The 9,892-nt window shown below is 55.7% G+C and overlaps 1 protein-coding gene across 1 annotated transcript in view; it reads right to left on the reverse strand.

Annotated features, from left to right (window-relative positions):
- Positions 1-6,340: 6,340 nt before the first annotated feature.
- The window catches only part of CSF1 (colony stimulating factor 1), an 18,629-nt gene continuing 15,077 nt past the window's right edge, over positions 6,341-9,892 (reverse strand). The window contains 1 exon segment of the mRNA XM_045292152.1: positions 6,341-8,472. The gene's annotated coding sequence lies outside the window, so the exon portion shown is untranslated.

Below are 9,892 nucleotides of genomic sequence, written 5' to 3' on the forward strand. Positions count from 1 at the left end.
TATAAATGCACTTTACACAATTGATGTGTATATGGACTGTGATAAGAGTCATATGAGCCCCTAATAAAAATGATTAAAAATGAATAAATAAATAAAAATGCATACTGCAGCAACTGTGGGAATCAGATTCTGTCTTCTCCCCAGGGTTTGTTGTTGTTGCTGCTATGGAAAAAAATACTCTGAGCATAGCACGGACCTTGGCCAAATTCCCTTCAAGCCAGACATTTCTTTGGAAGACTGGACTGTCAGACTTCCTGTACGTGGGTGTGGAATCATGTCAGCAAAACTAATATGGAGTGAGCATCTACAGAGTGCTCCGATCATGCTGCTTCTCCAAGGCCCTCGATGCATCTGAATCAAGGGGAGGGCCCTGCCCCCATCCCTAAGGCCTTCTGCCTGTCCCCCAAGGATCACAAGGGCATGTTGTGCGTCCAGATGTCATGCTCAGTGGTTCTGATTCAGCCTTGCCCAGACATGCCCTCTCAGGTCTGCAGCCACCTCAGGAGGTCATGCTGGGTGTATGGGGAGCCAATATCCAGTTCCTTCTCCAAGAAGGCCACTACCAGGCAAAATAAGATGAATGGCCAAGCCTGTTGCCAGCTGGACTCATCAGTGCCCAGGTTTACCGATAATTAACCAGAGAGCCTGGGAGGTGTGTGCAGAGTAGGCAGGAAGAGACGGCTGGGACCGTGAAGGGTGCAGGCCAGAAGGGAGGGGGTGGAGCAGGCAGCGATGGGACCAGAGCTTTCGCAGAGGCTGAAACAGCAGGCACCGTCCAGGAACCTCCTTGTCTTCTCGCGTGTTGGGTTTGGGGTAAGAGCAGACAGAGACAGACAGAGAGAGGGTTCTCTGGGAGGTAGCTCCCAGCCCAATGCCGAACTTCACAGTCCTTCCAAGGGGAAAAGGGAAAAGGACACTGAAAAATCGGGGAGCTTCAAAGTCCACCCGCCCGTCAGGACCTGTTTGTTTGTGTGTAAAGTACCAGCTACGGTGAGTTTCACAACGAAAACTCGAGCGAGCAAAGAAGCATGGGTGCATTTGAATGATAGTGTTGGTGAAGGGTGTTGAAAGTACGGCGGCCTGCTAAGAGAACAAACAGATCTGCTTTGAAACAAGCACAGCCAGACTGCTCCTTGAACGCAAGGAGGGTGAGACATCGCCTCGCTGCTTTGGACACAAAACAGGAGGCACCAGTCCCCGGAGAAGGACATCAAGTGGGGTAAAGCAGAGAGGCAGCAAAACCGAGGAAGGACGGACGGACACCGTGGCTGCCCCAAGATACTCAGACCGACGACTGAAGGGGATGGTGCAGCACAGGGAGGGGGTTGGTTCTATGGGTTGCTATGAGTTGGAACCGACTTGATGGATCCTAACAAGAGTGTCGGAGTGTTTAAACATCGAGGGCTCCACGCAGCCTCTGCCAGTTACCAGCTCCTAAGATGCTGGGCAAGTCATTATGTTTCTCTAAACCCTAGCTCCTACACCTATAAAAAGGGATATCAGTGCCAACCTCATAGGACTATTAGAGAGTGGTAGTAAATCTTGTGGGCCGCACTGGATCAGGAGGAGGAGGAACAGAGATAACCCTCTGATGGCATCCTGTTCCTTCACCCTCCCGAGGCCCTGGAAGGCCCTGCATCCCTGGGCAGATCCGTCAGTAGACACTCTCCCATGCCTGTGTCTTGCTGCCAGCCCTCACCCCGTAGGATGACACACTGGTTTATCAGATTGCCTGGCCAGCATCTGTCTCCCCACGGACACCCTTGGTCATCCTTTATGCTCACTGTCCCGCAGTCAGTGGGGAATGAATAGATGAATGAATGAGAACGAGCTCCTGCCTTCACCCGTCTCACTGGGTGCACACACACAAAGAGAGACTACACTGTAGAGGGGTAGGTAGGTAGGGGTCAAGGACCGCAGAGCAAGGGCAGAGCCAGTGGGCTGGAGCTGCTGAGGAAGGCTTCTGGGAAGGGGACGAGAAAGAGATCGGACACGAGAAGTAAGGGACTCCTGAGTCCGTCTGGCCCAGCCCTCCTCCAGGAATTCACCCAACACCTCCCCTGGCCCAGCCACCACAGCCACCCCAAATCCATCATCTCTCCTGACTCACAGCCTCCCGGTCCTCAAGCGGAGTTAGTGTGGACTGTGGACGAGGCCACTGGGGTCAGCCTGTGGGTTTTCCCGTGGTCTCAGCCCACAGCCTCAGGAGCGAGCTGTTTTCTGTGGGGGTTCCAGGTAGGCGTGGTCCACCTTGCCCCCTCGGCAGTTCCAGCATGCAGGGCAGTCTGGCCATTCCCTCTCCCCAGAGGGCAAAAGTGCTGCTCTGGCAGGGGGGCCTTTGTTGGGGAGAGGGGAGGGATGGGGCTGTCCGGGAAACACGGGCTAGTTCCCACAGTGCTGCCTAGCAGCTGACCTGAGCCTCAGGCTGCGTGGCCCCTGCACACCCCTTAAGGGTTCTAGTACTTTCCTCAAGGGACTTGAGGAAACCCCTGGCCAGACTCCAAGCACCATCAGCCTCTTCCCTACCATGGTCAGTTGTCTGCATGAGGTTGACCTTAGGCTTCTTCCTGGTTGCCTCTGATTCATTTCCCTGCCTCTGGCCGGATCATGGTTTGGGGTTTGGCTGGGCCCTTTTGACAGCAGATCCGCAGCCAGTATTCCTGCCCCTGCCCCGGCATCCCCTCTTCTCCCGACTGCTCTGCCCTCTGCTCTCCCACCACTCCCTCCCCTGGCCAGAAGGCCTGTGGTGACGCCATATCCGAATCCTAAGCCCCTCGGACAATGCACAGGCCAGCTGGAGTGACAGCATCCACAGTGTCCACTTTAGTGGGGGACAGCTCTTTGGAGTCTACAAGGCACTTTGGGGGTTGTCACCTCATTTGAATGTCAGACCAGGTAGACCGGGCTTGTACTCTAAATTTAGACTCCCAGATCACACAGGCAGTGAGATCCAAGCTCAGGACCCAAGGGCATCTCACTCTGGAGCCAGAGCACCCATTGTCCTGCTGGCCTGGCATTTCCCAAGCAGCCGCACAGCACCTGAGGCCCAGAGAAAGGCCCATGGAGAGTCTCTGGCTTTTTGGATACTTCCTGGGCCTTTTGGGTCCTGAGCGGGAAAGGTGGGAGAGAAGTAGGGATTTTGTTTCTTTTTCTGCCCATCCTTGTTGGACGCTTTGAAATACACATTTCATCTGCAGCGACCGGGTTGATTTTAAACCCGGCCCTATCTCCAGCAGAAACTGGGGAGACCCTGTGGTAGTTACATAACCTGGCGTCAGTTTGGGACTTGAGAGTCTAGTGAAGGGGTGGAGTCTATTCTGTGAATCGGATCATAGCCAATGAGGCTTCTGTGTGGGCATGGCCTTCTCCTGAGGATTTTGAGAACTCCTGGATTTCCTCTTTGGAGGCGGGAGACTCTCTCTCTGCTCACTCCCTGAGAGATGCTCTACTGACAAGACACATGGCACTATGTTGATAGACCTCGTGCCCTGGGAGCTGGAGGAGCCACGTGGAGACCCCTGCAAGCACTGAGATGCTTCTACCGCCACTGGATTCACAAGACTTTGCACCCACTGGCCTGTGATGTTCCTGCATTTGGCGTCATTACAGGTGTTTTGTGAGTCTGAAGAGGACTTTATAGATTGGTATCGGGCATATGGGCTAATATCAGACTTACGGACTTGATCTGGACTGGGTTGGGATGTTTTCTCAATATTCAATTGCTCTTGTATATAAAGCACTTTCCTATACACATATGAGTGTCCATGAATTTATTATTTTAAATTTATTTTTCTACCCCGACTAACACAGACCCCTCTGCTGGAAACCTCTGCTTGACCCTGAATCATAACAGTCGATATTCATTCCATTGGTGAATACCAGTAAGAAATGGCCATCTATGTACCCTGGCTAATATTTGTGTCACTATGCCTCTGCTTAGGCATTCATTATTATCCTTTGCTTAGTGGTTATGCATTGGGCTGCTAGCCACAAGGCCAGCAGTTCAAAGCCATCAGTTGTTCCTTGAACGATGAGACTTTCTACTCCGGCACAGAACTGCAGTCTCAGAAACCCACAGGAACAGTTCTACCCTGTCCTCCGGGGTCACTGTGGGTTGGCAGTTGGTTTGTTGAGTCCGTGCCATGCACCAGGCACAAGTAAGCCCTCACTGCCATCGAGTTGATGCCGACTCATGGCATCCCTATACTTTAAAAAAAATATTTTATTGGGGGCTCGTACAATTCTTATCACAATCCATCCATCCATCCATTGTGTGAAGCACATATGTACATTTGCTGCCCTCATCATTCTCAAAACATTTGCCTTCTACTTTAGCCCTTCATATCAGTTGCTCATTTTCCCCACTCCCCCCTCCTTCGTGAACCCTTCATAATTCCTGAATTATTATAGTTTTGTCATAAGTTACACTGTCCAACGTCTCCCCCCGCCCTCTTCTCTGCTGTCCATCCCCCAGGGAGGAGGCAATACTTAGATTCTTGTAATCTGTTCCCCCCTTCTACCCCACATTCCCTTCACCCTCCAGGCCTCGCCCCTCTCACCGCTGGTCCTGAAGGGATCATCTATCCTGGATTCCCTGTGTTTCCAGTTTCTATCTGTACCAATGTACATCCTCTGGTCTAGCCAGATTTGTAAGGTAGAATTGGGATCATGATAGTGGAGGGGGAGGGGAGCATTTAAGAACTAGAGGAAAGTTATATGTTTCATCATTGGGCAGCCCTATACTTTTTTTTTTTTTAAACATTTTATTAGGGGCTCATACAACTGTTATCCCAATCCATACACACATCAATTGTGTAAAGCACATCCGTACATCGTTTCTCAAAACATTTTCTCTCCATTTAAACCCCCGACATTAGGTCCTCATTTTTCCCCTCCCTCCCCGCTCCCCCCTCCCAGCCCTATACTTTTTATGGGAGTACAAAAAGCCTCATCGCCCTCCCACGGAGCACCTGATGGGTTTGAACTGACGACCTTGAAGTTAGCAACCACTCCACCACCAGGGCTCTGAGGCACTAGCTATAAACATGGATGTGGCGCGGTTCACAGAGAGGCAGAGAAGTGGACTTTCAGTCTCTGGGGGCACAGAGGAGAAAGGAACGAACCTTGGGTGGGTCTCACGGGCCTACGTCTCAAGGTCAAGCTGGGAAGGACTTCTGAGAGGAAGTGGCTTTCGTGTTGGGTCTCGAAGGATGAGACACACATTGAGTTTTTCCCCCAAAGTCTTTTCTGAGAAGCTTTGGATAGAGAAGTGCTCGTTGATGGGAAGGGATGGAGGGGCATAGAAAGGGGTGGCCGAGGCACTTGAGCACTTAATTCCTGGACAAGCTCCCTTGGTGCTGTTTTAACTTTAATACCCTGAGCCCAGGGGACTTTCTAAGATGCAAATGATTTAGCTCTGTGTTGGTCAGCAGGCAGCCGCCAGGCACCCATGGGATTGGACCGAGGAGCCCAGTGTTTTATGCGTGTCCACTTCATGAAGATCCCCGCCACGTGGCGGGGCTGGGGCATACCCTCGTGGGTCACACAGGCCTCACTTGAGGCGTCTGGTTAGACGCCGACACCGTGGATCTAGGCTGGGACGTCGCTGCTTTTTGAAGCTCCCCAGGTGATTCTAAGGTGAGTCAGCCATGGAGGACCACAGATGCAGAGCTTGGTCCTTCAGTCTCTCACAGGTGGGGAGGACCCCTGGCTACACACTCATCCAGGATTACGTCTGGATCTGGGCTTGCAGGCTGTGGCCTCCTCCCAACACCCCTCTGTCCCTGGGAGGGTCCATCCTGGGTCAGGCTCTTCGGCATGTTCAGTAGGAGGGTCAGGCTCTAAGGCGGCTCACATAGCCTTCTGGGTCTCTCCCTCTCTCTGCTGACCTGAGCCCCTAGCCCCAGTCCCATCCTGATTCCCAAGACGGTGCTCACTCACCACAGGGCCCTGCAAGGGGCAAGGAGGGAGGCCGGGCCAGCTCTGTCTGCTTTGGAGCAGCTCAGCGGTCAAGGCGCCTGGTCTTTACTTACAGGCCCCTCTGGCCTTTGGACAGAGCCCAACCAGCCATTTTCCCAGGCTGGGCTGGAGCAGGGGCTGGTGGCCAGGCCTGCGGTTTGGCTGATTATTGTCTGTTTCCCTATTAAGCAAATATGCAGATGAATGTGTTTGGGGCAGCTCGAATAGCCTGAGACTTGGGAGAGAACTCTCCTGCTTCACATATCTTGGAAAATGCTTTCTGCGCTGGGGCTCAAGCGGCAGCCCACCCACCCACTACCCACCCCACCCACCCCCCTGAGAAGCAACTTTCCCCATGACTCACACATGGCAGCTTGTGCACTTCTTTTATTATTAAATATATAAGCAGCTTCCTATTTTTAAATAGATATTTAAATGACTTTATATAAAATAATTCACCACTTCCAAGTATAAAAACGAAACCTCACAGTGAGTGAGTCAATGTTCCCTCTCCGTGTCCTCGAAGAAGGGTTCCTGTCGGGCAGCAGGGGGACACCCAGAGGTGGCTCTGGGGCCCCCGCGCCTGCCGCTGTCAACAAGCACCCACAAAGGGCTCCTACAATGGTGTGGACTTGCTATGTTGACTTTTAAAAAATACTGTACGTTTAAGGGGGTGGGGCGACACGGTTGGTAATGCCTTTTTTTTCCCTGTGTGTGTGTGTGTGTGTGTGTGTGTGTGGTTTCCCTTTTCTTCCATACTTCCATTTTTAAATCCATCCTTTCTAGTATCAAATAGAGAGTTTGCGACAAGAAGAGCTAAGTCCTCAGTGTGAGTCCTCCCCTGCCCTGCCCTCTGCTGTTGGCATCGCCTGGGGGTGCTGGGGCAGGGGGCTGGAGCCAGAGTACCCCCTTTGTCAGGGCAGGCCAATGCCGGGCCAGCGGCCCAGGCAGGGCAGGGTTTTCAGCGCAGGACCCAGGGCACAGCAGCATAAAGAGGCCAAGGGCCAACAGGAAACCCTGGTACCACTGTCCAGGGTGGGGGGCCCTGGCCGCTGAGGCCCTCAGGGGCAGGGCTGAAAGCAGGTACCTTGGCCCCTCTCCCACCCTGGCTCACCTGGCCAGAGAGGGGATGGTTATGGGGCCTGGGAGGAAAGGTGGAGGGTGTTGACTGCCTACTGGGCCAGAAAAAGGAAGCGTGGGAAGAGAAGGGGCACTGGGTGCCAGTGCAGGTGGGGCTGGGCGCAGTCCAGTCCTGGGCTCCCAGCAGAGAAGACCTGGCCCGCTCGGCCCCAGGTGACTGCAGTGGCAGCCGTTAATGGTGGCTGGTGCAGGAGGTGAGGGGAAGGCAGTTGGGCTGAGGGCCAGGGGCCAAGAACCACCTGTCAGAGCTCACCCTGAAGCCCCTTTCTCTCTGCTCTCCACCCCCCTCCCATGAGTCACTTCCCTCTCGGGGACTTCAAAGTGCAAGATGCAGCAACTTGGGGAACAACGGGCAGCCTAAGGACCAGCTAGGGCTACTCCCCGACCCCCTTCTCCCTGGAGTGTCAGGGCCGCATGGGAAGGCCAGGTCTTCGGGCTTCCTCCGTGGACAGGCGAGGCCAGCTCAGGTGCCCGGTCAGGAAGCTGGGAGAGGCTGGAGGTTGGGAGGACGGAAGGACGGACGGATGGCTGTTCACCTGGGCGGGACAGCCCAGGTAGGCTGTACAGCAGGCAGGTTCAGTGTTCACAGTGCAACGGCTTCCTTCATGAGGGGCGGCCTCCGCGTGGCCTCCTGGGTGCTCTGGCAGGGGCTGGAAGGAAGGGGGCGGGGGGAGCAGAGGCAGGCTCCGTCCTCCCTTTGGCATCAGGAGCAGGCCAGGCAGGTCCTGAGGGCAGGGCTGGTCTCCCTTCTCCACCCAGCAACCAGAGAGGGCACTTAGGTGAGGGAAGGGTGTAGAATCTGGGCTGTCGGTGGCGCACACCTGCAGCAGGCCCAGAGGCCTCTTCCCGTCATTTGGGCTGCACGCGTTTTCCCAGAACTCCAGCCAACGCTGTCCCGCCCTGCCAGTCTCATGTTCCTCTCAGTGGGAACGTGCCCTTGCTTGCTCTTGCTACCAGGCGGGTCCTCTGGGCACAAGGGCTCTGCCAGTTCCTCAGCCCCTGGTCTGCTCTCCCACGTCCACAGGCCTGGGTCCCTGACCCAGGTGTTGGCTTCAAGGGGAGCGTGGGGCCGGCCGGCCGGTGCAGCCCCTGGGGGCTGATGGTCCTGAGCCAGGCTTGACAGCCTTCTTCAAGCAGATAGGAGCCTCCAGGGCCCATAATAAATATTGGCAGCTCCTCTCAGCCCTCTTTCAGTCAGGTGAGGGTCAGAGGGTTGAAGGTGGCGGGGCCTCAGCCTGGCTGTGCTGGTCCAGTCCTGGCAGGCAGGGGTGCTCGTCCTGGACAGGCCACCATCCCAGGGGGACGGCTGGGGAGGGTTGGTGGTGAACGACCCATTACTTCTCCGCCTACGGAGAGGCTGTCCTGTGCGCCCAGCTGTAGGGAGAGAGAGAGAGAGAGAGAGAGAGAGAGAGAGAGAGAGAGAGAGAGAGAGAGAGAAGCCCGTCAGCTGAGTGGAAGTGGACGAGGGTCGCTGAGGACATGGGTGGGAGAGACAGGGCCGCGTTCCTGTGGGCTGCGGCAGGGAGGGCTTCCTCCCGTCCTTTCCCGTGCCTTCCCAGACACCTCAGACACCACAGAGGGGCCAGGCGGCCTTCGCTGGACATGGTCCAAGCCTCTGGCCAGACTGGCCTCACCTCCTATCTCCTCCTGAGGGAACCAGGGACCACAGGGGAAGGCAATGGGGTTGGTGGAGGATTGAGCAGGGCCGGGTGGTTGGGGGCATTCATTGCTCAGGGTCTTGGCAGGGACGGAAGGGGACACTTGAGTGTCCTTACAGCTGCTCCTCTGGCAAGGCCACCTCAAGGGCCGTGGTACAGGAGATCAAAGGGGGACAAGTACCAGGGGCTTTTCATTCTCGCCTCCACCCTGCTCATCAGATCTGAGAGTCCTCTCGGATGCTATCTGATGGCAGGGCGGAAGTAACTGAAGACCAAGAACTGAAGGCCAGAGTGGAAAAGTCTAGAGTCAGGGGTGGGACCAGGAAACTCCCACCATGCCATTAGGCATGCTAACCCCTAAGCAACCCAGCTGCTTCCTGGATGGACTCTGGCCTCCCCCATCATCCATGGGAGTCAGGGCCCTCTCCCCTCCAATGCCGCCCTACCCCCGCTGTCCCCTGTCCCAGCATCCCCAGAACACTTTGTTCTCAGAGCAGAAATCCCCTGGACTCCGGCCAACAGTTTGACTTGGACTCTGTGTGGCGCCTCCCACCCGGCTTGTCCACAGACCCTGCTGGCAAAGCCCGGGTGGGCACGGAGGGAAGATGGGACCTCGGCCTCTGGCTCCCAGCCCATTCCCATGCTCTGGAGGGAGCCAGAAGCTGGACACAAGGCATGCTGGGTACAGCCAGGCCACAGGCCCCACTGGGTGCAAGAGGGAAGGAGGGCCAGTGGGGCAAGCTCAGCAAGGGGCCCCATCTCCCGGTCCCCTGCTTGTGTCTGAGTTTTCTTTGTACAGCTCCTTCTCCTCTCTCTGTCTCTGCCTCCAGCTTCCCTCTCTGTCTCTGCCTCCAGCTCCCTGTCTCTGCCTCCAGCCCCCTCTCCATCTCTGCCTCCAACACCCCCTGTCCATCTCTCCCTCCAGCCCCCTCTCTGTCTCTGCCTCCAGCCCCCTCTCCATCGCTGCCTCCAGCCCCATCTCCATCTCTGCCTCCAGCCCCCTCTCCATCTCTGCCTCCGGCCCCCTCTCCATCTCTGCCTCCAGCCCCTCTCCATCTGTCTCCTACACCCCCTGTCCATCTCTGCCCCTAGTCCCTGTCTCCATCTGTCTCCTACAGCCCCTGTCTCCATCTCTC

This window comes from Echinops telfairi, unplaced genomic scaffold (assembly GCF_000313985.2).
Source record: "Echinops telfairi isolate 266 unplaced genomic scaffold, ASM31398v2 ScPeMD7_443;HRSCAF=831, whole genome shotgun sequence".
Taxonomy (NCBI): domain Eukaryota; kingdom Metazoa; phylum Chordata; class Mammalia; order Afrosoricida; family Tenrecidae; genus Echinops; species Echinops telfairi.